Source organism: Mustela erminea, chromosome 9, assembly GCF_009829155.1.
Source record: "Mustela erminea isolate mMusErm1 chromosome 9, mMusErm1.Pri, whole genome shotgun sequence".
Classification (NCBI taxonomy): Eukaryota; Metazoa; Chordata; class Mammalia; order Carnivora; family Mustelidae; genus Mustela; species Mustela erminea.
Window position 1 is genome coordinate 13600730 of NC_045622.1, and position 17547 is coordinate 13618276.

Genomic DNA, 17547 nt, shown 5'->3' on the forward strand with positions numbered 1-17547 from the left:
TGAATAGCCAAAGCAATCCTGATAAAGAACCAACCAGGAGGTATCATACTTCTTGATTTCAAGCTACACTATACAGCCACAGAAATTGAATCATCAAATGAGATTTATTGTGGGGAATGTGAGGACAGTTCAGTATTTGAAGTCTGCCAACGTGATGCATCACATTAACAAAATGAAGGGTAAAAATCACATGGTCATCTCAATAGATGCATAAAAAAATCATTGGCAAAATTCACATCCTTTCATGATCAAGTCTCTCAACAAAGTGGGTTTAGAGGGAACATACCTCATAATAAAGGCCATATATGAAAACCCATAGCTAACATCATACTCAATGAGGAAAAACTATGAGCTTTCCCTTTAAGATCAGGAACAACACAAGGATGTCCCCTTTAGCCACTTTTATTAAACCTAGTACTGGAAGTCCTAGCCACAGCAATCAGACAAGAAATCAAAGGTATCCAAATTGGTATCAAAGAAGAAGAACTTTCATTGTTTGCAGATGACATGACACTGTACACAGAAAACCCTAAAGCTCCACCAAAAAACTATTAGAACTGATAAATGACTTCAGCGAGGTTGAAAAATACAAAATCAATATACAGAAATCCATTGTATTTCTATACACTATTAATGAAGTAGCAGAAGGAGACATTAGGAAAATAATCCTATTTATAACTGCACCAGTAATAATAAAATACACAGAAATAAACTTAACCAAGGAGGGGACACCGGTGTACTCTGAAACTTCTAAAACATTGATGAAGGAAAACTGAAGAAAGCACCAACAAATGGAAAGATTTGATTGGAAGAATATTATTAAAATGTCCACACTACCCAGAGAAATCTACAGATTTAATGCAATCTCTATCAAAATACCAACAGCATTTCCAATAGAACTAGAACAAATAATCTTAAAAAATTTTATGGAACCACAAAAGAACCCAAATAGCCAAAGCACTCTTGAAAAAGAACAAAGCTGGAGATGTCATGATTCCAGATGTCAAGACATACTACAGAGCGGCAGTGATCAAAACTGTATGGCAAAGCAAGAGACACATAGATTAATGGAAAGAGAGCCCAGAAATAAACCCAGATTATATGGTCCATTAATCTCTGACAAGGAGGCAAGAATATCCAAAGGGAAAAAGAAAGTCTCTTCAACAAATGGTGTTGGGAAAACTGGACAGCTACACGCAAACAATGAAACGGGACCACTTTCTCACACCACACACAAAATGAACTCAAGATGGATGAAAGACCTAAATGTGAGACCTGAAGCCATAAAAATCCTAGAAGAAAATCCTGACAGTAATTTCTTTGACATCAGCTATAATATCAGTGGATATTATAGATATAATAGATACTATAGATATAGTAGATATTATGGATATAATATCAGTAGATAGGTCTTCTGGGAAGGAAACAAAAGCAAAAATAAACCATTGGGGCTACATCAAAATAGGAACAGAACAGAAACAATCGACAAGGCTAAAAGATAACCTACTAAATGGGAGAAGATATTTGCAAATGACAGATCTGATAAAGAGTTGATATCGAAAATATATAAAGAACTTACATAAGTCAATGCCCAAAAAACCAAATAGTCCAATTAAAAATGGGCAGAAGACATGAACAGGTATTTCTCCGGAGAGAAATACAGATGGCCCTCGGACACATGGAAAGATGCTTGGCATCCCTCCTCCCTCCTTACCAGAGAAATGCAAATCAAAACCACCATGAGATATCACATCACACCTGTCAGAATGGCCAAAATAAACATGGGAAATCACAAGTGTCGGTAGGATGCAAAGAAAAGGAACCCCATGCATGGAATTGTTGATGGGAATGCAAACCAGTGTAGCCACTGTGCAAAACAATATGGAGTTCCTCAAAACATTTAAATTGGATTATCCTATGGTCCAGTCATTCCACTAGTGGATATTTAACCAAAGAATACGAAAACACTAATTCAAGAAGAGATATGCACTCTTATCCTGCAGCATTACTTACAACAGCCAAACTATGGAAGCAGCCCAAGTGTCCATCGACCAATGAATGGATAAACAAGATTGGTGTGTATACAACGGAATATTACTCAGGCATCAAAAAGAACAAAATCTTGCCATTTGCAACAACACGGGTGGATCTAGAGGGTACAATGTTAAATGAAATAAATCAGAGAGAGACATAGGATTTCACTCATATGTGGAATTTAAGAAACAAAGAAAAAAGAGACAAACCAAAAAGAATTTTTTAAGTAAAAAAAAACCCTAAAATTTTATTTTATTTGTTTACTTTAGATTCTATCTAAATTCAAGTTAGTTAACATATAGTGTATTATTAATTTCAGGGGTAGAATTTAATGACTCATCAGTTGCATAGAATACTCAGTGTTCATTACATCAAGTGCCCTCCTTAATGCCCACCATCCATTACTCCATTCTCCCATCCACCTCCCCTCTAGCAACCCTCAGTTTGTTCCCTATAGTTAAGAGTCTCTTATGGTTTGCCTCCCTCTCTGTTTTTTTTTAAAATTTTTAATTAACATATAATGTGTTATTAGCCCCAGGGGTACAGGTCTGTGAATCGCCAGGTTTACACGCTTCACAGCACTCACCATAGCACATACCCTCCCTAATGTCCATAACCCCACCACCTTCTCCCCACCCCACTCCCCCAGCAACCCTCAGTTTGTTTTGTGAGATTAAGAGTCTCTTACGGCAAAAAACAGACTCTTAACTCTAGAGTACAAACTGGCGGCTACCAGAGGGGAGGTAGGTGGGGGACAGGTGAGATCGTTGAAGCGGACTAAAGGTACATTTCTCACTATGGGCACTGAGTAATGTATGGAGGTGTTGAATCACTATATTGTACAACTGAAACTAATAGAACCTGTGTGTTAACCATACTGAAATTAAGAAGAATTAACCTTATCTTAGTAAAAAAAAAAAATAATTGAGATATATAAATGTAAGACTTGAAACCATGAAAATCCTAGAAGAAAACATATGGAAAATGCACCTCGAACAGGAGTCTTGGCAATACATTTTTTTTTTTTTTTTTAGCACAAGTAACAAAAAATCAAGAATAAATCAAGCTGACAATCTCCTGCACAGCAAAGGACACAATCAACAAAGTGAAAAGACAATTTATGGATTAGGAAGAAAATATTTCTAAGTGATAGATCTGATAAGGGGTTAATATCAAAAGTACATAAAAAACTCATACAATGCAACAGCAAAAAAACCCACAAAAAACGAATAATCCAATGGAATGCAGGCCGAAGACCCGAACAGACATTTTCCCAAAGAATATGTAAGGAATAGCCAGGAGGTGCCTGAAAAGATAGTTAACATCTGCCGTGATCAGGGAAATGCAAATCAAACCACAATGCAATACCACTTTCCACCTGTCAGAATGGCCTCCCTCATACAACAAAGGCTGGCGTGGGTGCAGAGAAAGGGCACCCTTGTGTGCTGCTGGGACCGTAAGCTGGCGCGGCCACTGTGCACAATAGCATGAAGGATTCTCAAAAAACTACAGGTATGGGGCGCCTGGGTGGCTCAGTGGGTTAAAGCTTCTGCCTTCAGCTCAGGTCATGATCCCAGGGTCCTAGGACTGAGCCCCGCATCGGGCTCTCTGCTCAGCCAGGGAGCCTGCTTCCTCCTCTCTCCTCTCTCTTTGCCTGCCTCTCTGCCTACTTGTGATCTCTGTCTGTCAAATAAATAAATAAAATCTTAAAAAAAAAAAAAACTACAGGTATAACTACCATATCAGCAATTGCACTTCTGGGAATATACCCAAAGGAAATAAACACACTGACTGGAGGGGAACCCGGTGGCTCAGTGGTTTGTCTGACGCTTGATTTTGGGCTCAGGTCATGATCTCAGGGTTGTGACATTGAGCCTTGCGTCAGGCTCTGTGCTCAGCGTGGAGTCTGCTCAAGATTCTCTCCCTTTGCCCCTGGTCATACTCGCACTCTCAATCTCTCGCTTGCTCTCACTCGCTCTCAAATAAAGAAATCTTTAAAAAGCCCAAAAGCACTCACTTGGAAAGGTATCTGCATCCCCGTGTTCATAACAATATTATCTTCAATAGCAGCATATGGAAACACCCTAACTGTCCACCGATGGGTAAATGAAGACATGGTGATCTACACGCACACAATGGAGTATAACGCATCCGCCAAAAAAATGAGGACAGCTGTCATTTGCAACAATGTAGAGGGGGCTTGATGGCATTATGCTAAATGACTTAAGTCAGATAGAGAAAGACAAAATACACCCAGTTTGAAGACGTATTCTTTTTTTTTTTTTTTTAAAGGATTTTATTTATTTATTTGACAGAAATCACAAGCAGGCAGAGAGGCAGGCAGAGAGAGAGGAGGAAGCAGGCTCCCCGGTGAACAGAGAGCCCAATGTGGGGCTTGATCCCAGGACCCTGAGATCGTGACCTGAGCTGAAGGCAGAGGCTTTAACACACTGAGCCACCCAGGTGCCCTGAAGATGTATTCTTTTAACCTGAGCTTAGGACCAATATCTGGCTCCAAGGCTCTACATTAGGCCTGCAAAAGACCTGGGTTCAAATCCTGGTCGCTATTTACTAGTGGGGCATCTTTGGGAAAAGATTCTTCTCTTTCCACCTCAGTTTCCCCATTTGTATAATGGGGCTGAAAATAACCTCACACTAAGAAAAGTCATGAGATCACCAGGGTCAAGCACCCTGGGAGGAGCAGTCTGGAAACCGCAGACAGCTATGGGCACAGCAAGCCTCTGCTGAACGCGTCCAAGGGGCAAGGCAGCCCAATCTCTGCCAACCTCCCGGACAACAGTCTCCTTCCTGTGCCCCATGTCCTTGTGGAGAAAGTCAGGAGTTTCTGGGGGCACAACTGCATTCTCTCAGCTGTATCCAGAAGGAGAGGTTGGGGGGGGTGCAGTGCAGAAACAGAAACCCGTTTCTGGGGATTTGGGGCTCCCAGAGGAAGGCTGCTGCAGGTCGGGACAGGGTCAGACAGTCTGGCCCTCCAGCTGCCACTGGCCACCTCTCCGCTCGGGCCAAGTGACTCTTCAGAAGCTGGGCCTCAGTTTCTTCCCTTGAGGACGGGATGATTACACTCACCCCAGGGAAGCCCGCAGACTCCCTGTCCTTACCCCATGCTGCTTCCCGAGCTGTCCCCCAGAGATGCTTTTATCTATTCCTTCTCTCCCTCCTGGCATCATGAACCTCTCCCTGAGGTCTGGCTGCCCAAAGACCCGCGGCTGACGGATCGAATTCTGGTTTCCCTGAGACCTGGCTCCTTGCTAATCCTCACTTCGAAGTTAAAAGCATCTTTACCTGCATTATGGCCTCCCAGTCTCTCCAACCTGGCAGCCCATGGACTAATTTCCCATTTCACAGAAAAGAAAATAGAGGCCCATGAGGGTGAAGCCACTTTTCCAGAGTTACAGAGTTAGAAAGGAGCAGGGGTTTGATCCCTGTTCCTTGCTTTTGCCCTCACAGGGCTCAGCACAATTCTTGCCGTTTAGTGAGCATTCAACAATTGCTGTCTTCCAGGTGTTCCCTGGGTGTGTATAAAGAGTCCCAAGAGGTCTGGTGAATGCTGGCTCTGGAATTCAAACCCTGGCGGTGCCTCTTGCTCACGGAGTGACCTTGCACAACAAACCCAACCTCTTTGACTTTCTTCTTAGCCAACAAAATGGAGAAAACTTTTTAGGACAAACATTAGGAACACATTTGTTCTGAGCCCCTTCTCACTAAACAGCAAAGAGGATTCCTGCCTTGCTTTCAGCTTCTCCCACCTTCCCTGCTGCTCCTGGACCCAGCCTTTGCTGTCTTATATCGCAAAGTTGGGAGAAAGGAGAGTGCAGGGAAAGACCACTGGGAGAAATGGAGCCAGAAGACCTGGCAGTGAGTGCTGTGAGTGCAGTGGGGGTGAGGACCCAGACCCAAGAGCAGGGTCACCATCTCTTTCCACTCACACTTCTGACACCAGCCATGTGGGGTTTTCGCATGCCAACAACCAGTTTTCTAAATCTGGACACCAGCTGGGTGTCCCAATGGTTCCATTCAATTCTGACACTGTCTGGAGTTAGCAGACCTCTTGGGTTGAAAGCTCAGCCCCACAGGATTGCCCCTTCCACTTCTGATGCAAGCCCCAGGCCTCCTGTCCTTCTTCTGATTGATCAACTATCAATCAAGGGTTTCCTCTTTGGATTAGAAAATTCGCTAGAACAGTTCATGGAACTCAGAGAAAACACTCCATAACATCCTTCCCAATACACTGTAATAGCAAAGGATAAAAATGAACATCGGTTGAAGAGTGACACAGGATGAGGTCTGGAAGGGTCCCGAGCACAGGAGCTTCTGTCCCTCTGGAGTTGAGGTGTGCCACCCTCCCTGCACGCAAATGGGTTTACCAACCCGGAAGCTCTCAGACTCTGTTGTTAGGGGGTACTTATGGGGGCTCTACCACACGGGCATAACTGGTTAGATCATTGTTCATTAGGGACTTACTCAATCTCCAGCTCCTCTCTCCTCCCTGGATGCAGGGGGTTAAGGTGAAAATCCCAACCCTCTGATCACATGGTTGGTTCCTCTGGCAACCAGCCCTCATTCTGATGCTGTCTAGGGACCCACCAAGAGTCACCACCTCAGCACAAACTCAGGAGTGGTTGAAAGGGGCTTATTACGACGAATAACAAGAGATGCCCCTCTCACATCTATCACTCAGGAAACCTCAAGGGTTTTAGGAGCTCTGTGACTATGACCGAAGACAGAGACCAAATAAATACTTCTTATCCTATCACAATATCACAGAGGGGTTAATGGGTATTACTCTCAACCATTCATCTTGATCTTTCCAGGGTCATAAAACAAAAGCAGATAATGAGTTACTTAAAACTTTTGGTCCCTGGGCTGGTTCTTTGACCAGCACCCCCGCTCGGAGACTGAACCACATGGGGTTTTGTGTTCATAGATGTTACATTTCCTTACACAGTCATTGTAAAGGTATGAGAGTATCTGTGTTAAGTGGTTAACAGAGTGCCTAACACAGAAAGTCTCCGCGAAGCAGCAGTTATGACTGTATACCCTCGTACTGTGTTTGCTTATTTAGAGAGCAAGAGCGCAAGCCAAGTAGGGCGAGGAGCAGAGGGAGAGAATTGCAAGCAGACTTCCCATGGAGCATGGAGCCTGACGCAGGGCTTGATCTCAGGACCCAGAGATCATGAACCAAGCCAAAACCAAGAGTCAGATGCTTAACTGGCTGAGCCCCCCAGGTGCCACTGGACTGTTTTCTTCTAGCCTGGGACAGCGTGCTGAGAGAATCAACATTTCATAAAACTCTGTGTCCACTGATCCCCTACTCCCTGCCCATTTCTCCCCCTCTTTACTCTTCATGCTTCTCTCTAACACATGTTCTGCTCCTTTAAGTAGGACACAGTCCTGGGTGTGACTGGGAAGGAATGGAACCATCTTCTGTTCTTGGGGAGCTTATCAGCTAGAACAATGTTTGAGTATCACATGTGGACAGCTGCCATGTTGAGGAGGAGTAAGACCTGCTCTGTGGGGGTCCTCCCGAGGTTGTTGGGTGAAAGTCAGAGGGGGCAGACTGAGCTTCGTGTGAGCAAGGCTTTGCTAGCAGAGATTTCCGAAGGGGAAGTATGCTGGCTTGGGAAGTAAGGAGTCCTCTATCAGGAGGTACACATGTGAGAGACAGAGGACCCTTGCTGACTGCAGAAAGGATTCAAAATTAGGATGGAGCCTGGACTTGGTGACCTTGAAGGCCTTGACTCCTAAGATTCTCTGATCCTTAGAGATGCTACCACCCAACATGGATCACTTCTAGGATAATGCAGAGCTGGCAGCTGTTCCCCCATCTGCCTGGGAGCATTGCTGCTCCTGCCCAGGAGATGTGGATTCAGAGAGGAAGGACAGGGTCCTGACTGTTCCTCCAGCCTTCTGTCCTATGCACACAGCTGCCCTCCCCTTCTCTGAGCTCATCAGCTGCTGTTCCCCAACTCTTTGCCTGCACAGATATAGGGGAAAGGGAAGGAGACACAGGATGGGAGATTTGCCCTGCATCTAGGTTATGGAGGGAGGGTTTCCATGGGGAGCCAGTTTCTCTCTCCTCTCCTGCATAAGGTAAGATGATGCTAGCCGTTGTGAAGATAACCCCCCAAATCTCAATGGCTTAATTCATTGCAAGTTTATTTCTTGTTCCCCTAAAGTACGGTTAACCTTAGTGGGGTAGAGGACCTCTGATCTGTACAGACCTACAGGAACCCAGGCTGACAGAAGCTCTGGCATCTTCGATCAGTGGCTTCCAAACTCACTTCGGGCATGGACATCCATTGGAGAGAGAAGGTGGTGAGGGGGATTTGTATAAGCCAGGCCTGCAAGTAGCATGCCTCACTGCTACCACACTACAAGTCAGAACTTGGTCTTAGGGCCATATCTAGAAGTCAAGGGGCTAGGGACTATAGCCACTGGCAGGGCAGCCACTTACCAGCAACAACTGCCTTGTGAAAGAGGGGAGCATGAAGCATTGGCAGACAGCTAGAGCTGTCCCTGACCTATCCTTTTACCATAGGCCTCCCTCCTCAGGTCTCTGCCAGTTTGCACACACATCCGACAATGAGCTCCTTGAACTCAAGGACAGCCTCTGTGTCCCCCGTGCTTAGTTCAATGGCAGGTCATAGGCAGAACTTTGGATATCTGGTGGGTGACCGAAGCCTTGGGTGTCCTCTTGCTTATTAAAAATACAATTGGTAGTATTGGTAGTATTGGTAGACAATACTTTGACAGTCCCTCAAAAAGTTAAACGTAAGTTGTATCCTCTTGTTGGACGGATCCAATTATCATTATGATGCCCTTGTCTCATTACAGTCTTTGTGTTAAAGTCTATTTTGCCTGATACAAGCATAGCCATCCCAGCTTTCTTTCAGTTTCCATTTCATGGGCCATCTTTTTTCATCCCTTCACTTACAGTTGCTGTGGGTCCTTACATCACAAGTGAGTCACTAGTAGGCAGTCTGTAGATGGGTCTTTTGTTTTTTTTTGTTTTATCTATTCAACTATTGTCTTTTGATTGGAGAATTTAGCCCACCTCCATTAAAAGTAAGTATTGATAGATAAGTACTTAATGTCCTTTTGTTCATTGTTTTCTGGCTTTGTTATAGTTCTTCTCAGTTCTTCTTTCGCACTCTTCCTTTGTGGTTTGAGGACTCTCTTTAGTTGTATGCTTAGGCTTCATTCCAATTATCTTCTTTGTATCTGTTCTAAGTTTCTGCCTTGTGGCCATGAGATTTACATATAATAACCTAGTCTTATAACTAGTTTAAACTGATAACTTCAGTTTGAATGCATTCTAAAACTCTACATTTTTACTCTCCCCCCACCCACATTTTAAGTTTTTGATGTCACATTTTACATTTTTATCTTGTGTGTCTTTTAATTCTTGTAGTTATTTTTGCTACATTTGTCTTTTAACCTTCATACTAGTAATATTTATGCACTGAACATAGCTGCACCTAAATACAGAAAGCAAATTCTATTCTCAATGTCCTACTCTGCCCCAGAAAACAAAAACAAAAACAAACAAAAAAATAGAAAGCAAATTCTAATAGACCTGAAAGAAAGACAGAAATACAATAGTAGTGGAGGACTTTAATACCTCACTTACATCAATGGACAGATCATCCAGATACAAAATCAATAAGGAAACACTCACATTCAGCAACATACTAGACCAGAAGAACTTAACAGATATATACAGAACATTCCATCCCAAGGCAGCAGAATAAACACTCTTCGCCAGTACATCTGGAATATTCTCCAGAATAGATCACATGTTCGGCCACAAAAGAAGTCTTAATAAATTTAAGAAGACTGAAGTCATATTAAGCATTTTTTCCAACCATAATAATATGAAACTAGAAATCAGTTATGTGAAGAAAATTAATAATTCTGTGGAAATTAACCATTGGTCATTAAACAGCCAGTTGGACAATAAATTAAATAAGTTGAGACAAGTGAAAATGGAAATACAACATACTAAAATTTATGGAATGCAGCAAAAGCAGTTCTTAGAGGAAAGTTCATAGTGACAATGTCTACCTCAAGAAGCAAGAAAAGCCTCAAACAGCCTAACTTTATTCCTCAAAGAACTAGAGAAAGAAGAACAAATGAAGCCCCGTTAGTAGAGGGAAGGAAATAAATATCAGAGTGAAAATAAAGGTGATAAAGACAATAGAATATATCAGTGAGACTAAGAACTGGTTCTTTGAGAAGAAAAAACTGACATACTTTACAAAAAATAATTTTGTAGAAAATTATTTATGTATTTATTTGAGAGAGAGAGAGAGAATGCAAGTGGGGAGAGGGTGGGAGAGAGAGTCGCAAGCAGACTCTGCACTGAGCACAGAGCTGCAGCATGGGGCTTGACCCTATGACCCCGAGATCATGACCTGATCCAAAATCAAGAGTCAGATGCTCAACCAACTAAGCCACCCAGGCATCCCTAAGATCGACATGCTTTAGGCTCACCAAGAAAAAAAAAAAAAAAAAGGCTCAAAAAATAAAATCAGAAATGAAGGCGGTATTAAACTGATACTATAGAAGTACAAAGGATTGTAAGAGACTGCTACCAACAATTATACCAACAAATTGGGACAACCAGTAAGAAATGGATAAAATCCTAGAAACATAAACATTCCCAGATGAAATTATGAAACAGAAAATCTTAACAGACCAGTTTCTAGTAAGGAGGTTGAATCAGTAATCAAAAACCTCCCCAGACACAATGGTTCAGGATCAGATGGTTTCACTGGTGAATTCTTCCAAACATTTGAAGAATTAACACCAACCTTTCTCAAAGCTTTTTAAAAAAATAGAAGAGTAGGGAACACTTCCAAGCTCATTTTGTAAGGCTAGCGTTATCCAGATTCCAAAACCAAACAAGGACACTGCAAAAGAGAACTACAGGCCAATATCACTAATGAACATAGATGCTAAAATCCTCAACAAAATTTTAACAAGCCAAATTTAATGATACATTAAAAGGAGCATACACCATGATCAATCAGTAGTTTGATCAAATCAACATTGATTTGATCAATCAATCAATCAATGGGATTTATTTCCAGGGATGCAAGGTGGTTCAACCTTCACCATGTCACTGCGATATATAGCACATTAACCAATAGTTAGAAATCATATGATCATTTCAACAGGTGCAGAAAAACTATTTGAAAAAATTCAACACTGATTTATGAAAAAAAGTATTCAACAAAGTAGGTATAGAGGGAACATACCTCAACATAATAAAGGTCATATATGCCAAGCCCATAGTTAACATCATCCTCAATGATGAAAACCTGGAAGATTTTTCTGTAAGATCAGGAACAAGACAGGATGCCCATGCACTCTTGTGGCTTTTACTCTACATGGTATTGGAAGTCCTAATTAGGCAAGAATTAAAAGGCATTGTATGGAACCACAAAACACCTTAAATAGCCAAGCAATCTTGAAAAAACAAAACTGGAGGGTTCACAATCCCAGATTTCAAGGTACACTACAAAGCCGTTGTAATCAAAACAGTATGGTCTCAGCACAAAAATATACACAGAGATCAATGGATCAGAATAGATCCCAGAAATAAACCCGCAATTAAATGGACAATTCATCTTCGAGAAAAGAGACAAGAATATTCAGTAGGGAAAAGAAAGTCTCTTCAACAAATGGCGTTGGGAAAACTGGACAGCTACATGCAGAAGAATGAAACGGGACCACTTTCTCACACCATACACAAAATGAACTCAAGATGGATTAAAGACCTAAACGTGAGACCTGAAACCATAAAAATCCTAGAAAACACTGGCAGTAATTTCTTTGACATTGGCTACAGCAACATTTTTGTAGATAGGTCTTCTGGGCAAGGGAGACCAAAGCAAAAATAAATTGTTGGGGCTACATCAAAACAGAACACTTCTGCACAGCAAAGGAAACAATCAATGAAACTAAAAGATAACTTACTGAATGGGAGGAGATATTTGCAAAGGACAGATCTGATAAAGGGTTAGTATCTAAAATATATAAAGAACTTATACAAGACAACACCCCAAAAAACCAAATAGTCCAATTAAAAATGGGCAGAAGACATGAACAGATATTTTTCTGGAGAGAAATACAGAGGGTCCTCAGACACATAAAAAGATGCTCCGCTTCCCTCCTCACCAGAGAAATGCAAATCAAAACCACCATGAAGTATCACGTCTCACCTGTCAGAATGGCCGAAATAAACATTGGGAAATCACTAGTGTTGGTGAGGATGTGGAGAAAAGGAACTCCATGCACTGTTGGTGGGAATGAAAACTGGCATAATTCCTGTGGAAAACAACATGAAGTTCCCTTGGAAAATTAAAAATAGAACGGCCTCATGATCTAATAATAACACCAGTAGGTATTTACCCAAAGAATATGAAAACGCTATTTCAAGAAGAGATATGTGCCCTTATGTGTGTGGCAGCATTACTGACAACAGCCATATTATGGGAGCAGCCCACCTGTTTGATAGACAAATGGATAAAGACAATGTGATATGTATGTAAAATGGAATATTACTCAGCCATGAAAGAGAACAAAATGTTGCCATTTGCAAGGATGTGGATGGAGCTAGAGGGTCTAGTCCTAAGTGAAATAAGTCATTTGAGGAAGACAAATGCCATAGGATTTCACTCATCTGTAGAATGTAAGAAACCAAATAAAGAAAAAAAAGAGAGATGAATCAAAACCGGACTCAATTCTAGAGAACAAACGGGTGGCTGCCAGAAGGGACGTGGGTGGGGGCCTGGGTGAACTAGGTGAAGGGGATTCAGAGCACTTTACGGTGGTGAGCACCGAGTCATGTACAGAATTGCTAAATGACTGCATCACACACTTGAAGCTAATGTGATGCCGTACATTATATAGGAACAAAACCTAAAACAATCATAAAAGACACCTAAATAAAGAAAAACCCGTCACTTTGGCAGATGTATTATTTACAGTAAACCTTAACGACTCCACCGAAAAACTGTTAGAACTCACCAAAGAATTTGATGAAATTAATATACAGAAACCTTTGTGTTTCTATACACTAATATTAGAGAAATTAAGAAAGCAATCCCATTTACAACCACATCAGAGAGAATAAAATACCCAGGAATAAATTTAGTCCAGGCGGTCAAAGAATTGTACACTGAAAACTGTAACGTTGATGAAAGCAATAGAAAAGGCACAGATGAATGGAAAGATGTACTATTGCTCCTGGACTGGAAGAATTAATATTGTTAAAACATCCCTATTACCCAAAGCGGTCTAAAGACTCAACACAGCCCTACTCACCATCCCAATGACATTTTCACAGAAATAGAACAAACCTAACCTCGCAATGGAGCTAGAAATGATCTGAAAGAGTCAAAGCAGCTTTGAGAAAGAAGAACAAAGCTGGAAGGATCCTGTTCCCAGATTCTAAACTACATCACAGAGCTGTAGTCATCCAAATGGTATGGTATAGGCCTAAAAACAGATACACAGCTCAATGGGACAGAAAAGAGAACCCAGAAAAACACCCACACATTTAGTCAATTAATTTACAGTAAAGGAGGTGCACATATAAATTGAAGACAAGACCGTCTCTTCAATAAACGGTGTTGGGAAAACTGGACAGCCACATGCAAAAGAAGGAAACTAGACCACGATCTTACACTCCGTACTTGCATGTGATCTAGCAATTCCACTTCTGGGTATTAAGTCAAAGAAAACGAATACATTAATTTGGAAAGATTCAGGCTCCTCTATGTTCACGGCAGTATTTATAATAGCCAAGATAATGGAAGCCAGTGTCCACTGATGGATGAATAGATAAGGAAGGTGTGGTACAATGCACAATGGCATTCTACTGGTGTACAATGCAATACTATTCAGCCATATGATAGAGCGCAATCTTCCCATTTGCAACAACCGGGTAAGACCTTGATGGCACTGGGTGCTGAGCGAAATAAGCCAAAGACAGATACTATATGAATTTATCTCAATGTGGAATCTAAACATAAACAAAAAACCAAGCCCATAGATACAGAGGACAGATTGGTGGTTGCTGGAGGTGGGGTTTGGGGTAGGTGACACGCGTGAGGGGATCAAAAGGAAAACACTTCCAGTTATAAAACAGTTAAATTATGGGGACAGCATGGGTGTCTTGACTAGCATTCACACTATTGTGTTGCATGCTTGAAAGCTGCTAAGAGAGTAAATCTTAGAAGTTCTCATTACAGGAAAAAATTTCGTTAACTATGTACGGTGACAGATGTTAACTAGACTTACTGTGACCATTTTGCAGTGTATACAAATATTGGATCCTTATGTTGTACACCTGAAGCTGGTATAATGTTATAAGTCAATAAAAATATATTTTCTTCATAAAAACATTAAATATAAAAATTTTAAAATTTTATTTATTTACTCAGAGAGGGAGAAGCAGGCTCCTGCTCAAAGCGGGGCTTGATCCCAGGACCCTGAGATCATGACCTAAACTGAAGGCAGAGGCTTAACTCACTAAGCCACCCAGGCACCCCATAAAATTATCATTTGATCCAGAAATTCCACTGCTAGTTACATGCCCAAAGAATGCAAAGCAGGGATTCGAACAGGAACTTCCATACGGATGTTTATGCAGTAGTACTCATAATGGCCAAAAGAAGCAACCTAAGTGTCCAATAATGAGATTAAAAATGTGATCTTTACATATAATGGAGTATTATGCAGCCTTAAAAAGGACTGAACCTCTCAGACATGCTACAACATGGATTATTGCAAACACAGTAAGTGAAATGAGCCCATAGGAAGGACAAGCACTGTAGGATTCCTCTGATAGGGAAGACCCAGGGTAGTTGGTTCACAGGGACAGAAAGTAGCATGGGGGTTGCCAGGGGCTGGGGGGAAGGGGACAGGGGCAGTGACTGTTTAAGGAATATAGTTTTTGTTCCAGGAGGTGACCATGTTCTAGAACCGGGTCGTGGTGGTGGTTGCCCAAACAAGGTGAAGGTACTCAATGTCACGAAACTGTCAGCTTAAAAATGGTTAAGATGGGAAATTCTACTGTTATCTTTTACCGCAATGAAAAAAAAATACAAATGCTCAGAGTGAAGTTTGAGGCCCACTAGTCTAGCCCCGCTCGTTGGCAGAAGGAGAGAGCAGGGGAGCGGTCTTTCTGAAGGCCTTCTAGAACTCTCAGGTGCGTGTGCACCCTCTGGGGCTTCTGCTGAACGGCAGATTCTGATCCTGTGGGTCTGTGGGCGAGGCCTATGAATCTGCATTTCTAATGAATTCCTGGGCGTTCCTGATGCTTTGGACCGTGCTTTGGGGATCAGTGCTCTAGAGACAATGGTGGCCTCATCTCGGGCGGACAGGGAGAGGTCGGGAAGGAGCAAGTGTGTAGGCTGCTTGCTCCAGACGCAGAGTTTAACAGTGACTCCATGGGGTGTAAGTGTGGGGGTCTGGTGGACCTGGGAACTAGCTTTCAGAAAGGTTCAGAGAGGCGGGCTTGTATGCCAAAGGACATATGGAAGTCGGATCAGTGCACAGAAATGCGTGGGTTCTCCACAAGTCTGTTGGCATTTCTGGACGGTGTGTTTTAGAGTTAATGGGTGCAGCTCAGCAGATGGCAAGTTAAACTGGCCCGTTCACCTTTCCTTCTCTGCTGCTTCTCCGAGTCCCTCTCATCCTGCCTTGTCCACCGCAGCCCCCAAGAGCAGAGTCCCGCCCGCTGCCTCTCAGAAGAATGAAATTCTCAGGCTCCCCATCCACCTGGCCCCACATACTGGCTCCCCGCCCTGAGCCAGTCACTCACGGTTCCACACGGACTGCCTTTCGGACAGTAAGTCCAGCTGATTCCTCCGGTCCCAGCAGCTGCCCCTTCTGTCCTAGGGACAGAACTGAGACTCAGCCTCTGAGCAGAACACGGGGCAGTGTGGCTCTGTGGTTAAGGCATTGGGCTTGGATCCTAGCTCACCTCTTCCGCTCCCTAACCTTGGGTGAGTTACTCAACTCCCCCAAGCTGCAGCTCCCCCAACCCCCACCACTGGCGCAGACAGAGCCCATGACGCCGGCCTCCCAAAGCCGCAGTGAGGTTACCTGGGCCAATGTGAGGCAAGTGTTCCACTAGACACCTGACACATCGTGTAGGGTCGGGCTCTGCAAGGTATTGTCACCATAGGGGGCCCCTCTGCAGCCCCAGGCAGCTGGCTCGCTTCTACTCTAGCCTCTGGAGATTTGTTCATCCCCTCATGCTTGTCCAGACTGGGTCGGATTCGTGTTTCACCAGCATCCAGTGCAGGTATGTTTGGGGAGGGGGCGGGCGGCAGGCATGGAACAGAGGCTCCCCATCGAGTTTTAGGAAGAACTCCCGGCCTGGACCATTGCGCTTGCAGTTTGGGAGATGACCTGCAGATGGCGCACGCAGCCCTGGGAGGAGTCCTGTCCTCCCACAGAGGGACGCGCCTGGCCCTCCGCAGGTGTCTGGAATGCAGGCCCTTCTCACTATCCTCGTTACCGCTGTTTGCCGGTTCTCCCGGCTGGGTCCTTGTGTGCGTGTTGACGGGGTGTGCTGAGAGGTCTCCCCTTGGGCCTAGGAGTCCCCAAGGAGCACAAGGGTTCTGTGCCTTACCTTGTCCGGGAGACACCTGCCCGGCTCCTCTGTATCCGGCCCTGCCTGGGGGCTTAAGGAATGTGTGAGGATTGAGTCGCTTTTTGGGAAGTGCTCGTATTAGAGGTCATGCACCCCAGGCAGGGTCTCACTGTGTCCCAGATGGAGAGGGACAGCCCCCCTGCATCCTGCACAAACCTTTCCCTCCGTCTCCAGCACTCTGGCCCCCTTCCCAGTACCTCCTTCCAGCTTCCGGAGGACGGCAGGTCCCAGACTCACCTTCCTTCCATGCCGATCCACAACTCAGCACTGAACCCCCTTTGTACTGTTTAGGCATACGTTCTTTTCACCCAGGGGTTCTGGCGGTGGTGGAGAGAGGAGGGAGACGGGCGACCTGGGGTCTTTCCCTCTCCTCTGCCTGTTTTAACCTTCCTGTCCTTGGAGGCCCCGCCCACACTCCCCCCCAAGCCTTTCATCAGGGAGGGCCCTTCCACACACCTGCTGTGTGCACGTTTCCTTCCAGCTGGCAGCCTGATTCCTTCCATTGCCAGCTCCTCCAAAACCAGGCAAGGTACCTGGTGTGTCTGCTGGCCCGATTCTCTTTAGGGGAGCTCCATTTCCCTCCTGCATAAGCCTCTTTCACCCTTCCAACCTCTGATGACCTCATTCCTTCTCTTTGGCCTTGGCTAGCCCTAGCAGTCAGCCTAGAACTTCAGGGCCGGCCCAAACCCCAGGGTACTACAATCGCTTCCTCCCCCTCCCATAACGTAAGTGCGTACTGTGGTTTGCCTTCCTTTAGCTTCCCTGGCTGGAGGAGAGGAGTTAGCAGACACCTGCCCTCCCCAACGCCCAGACCGGGCTCC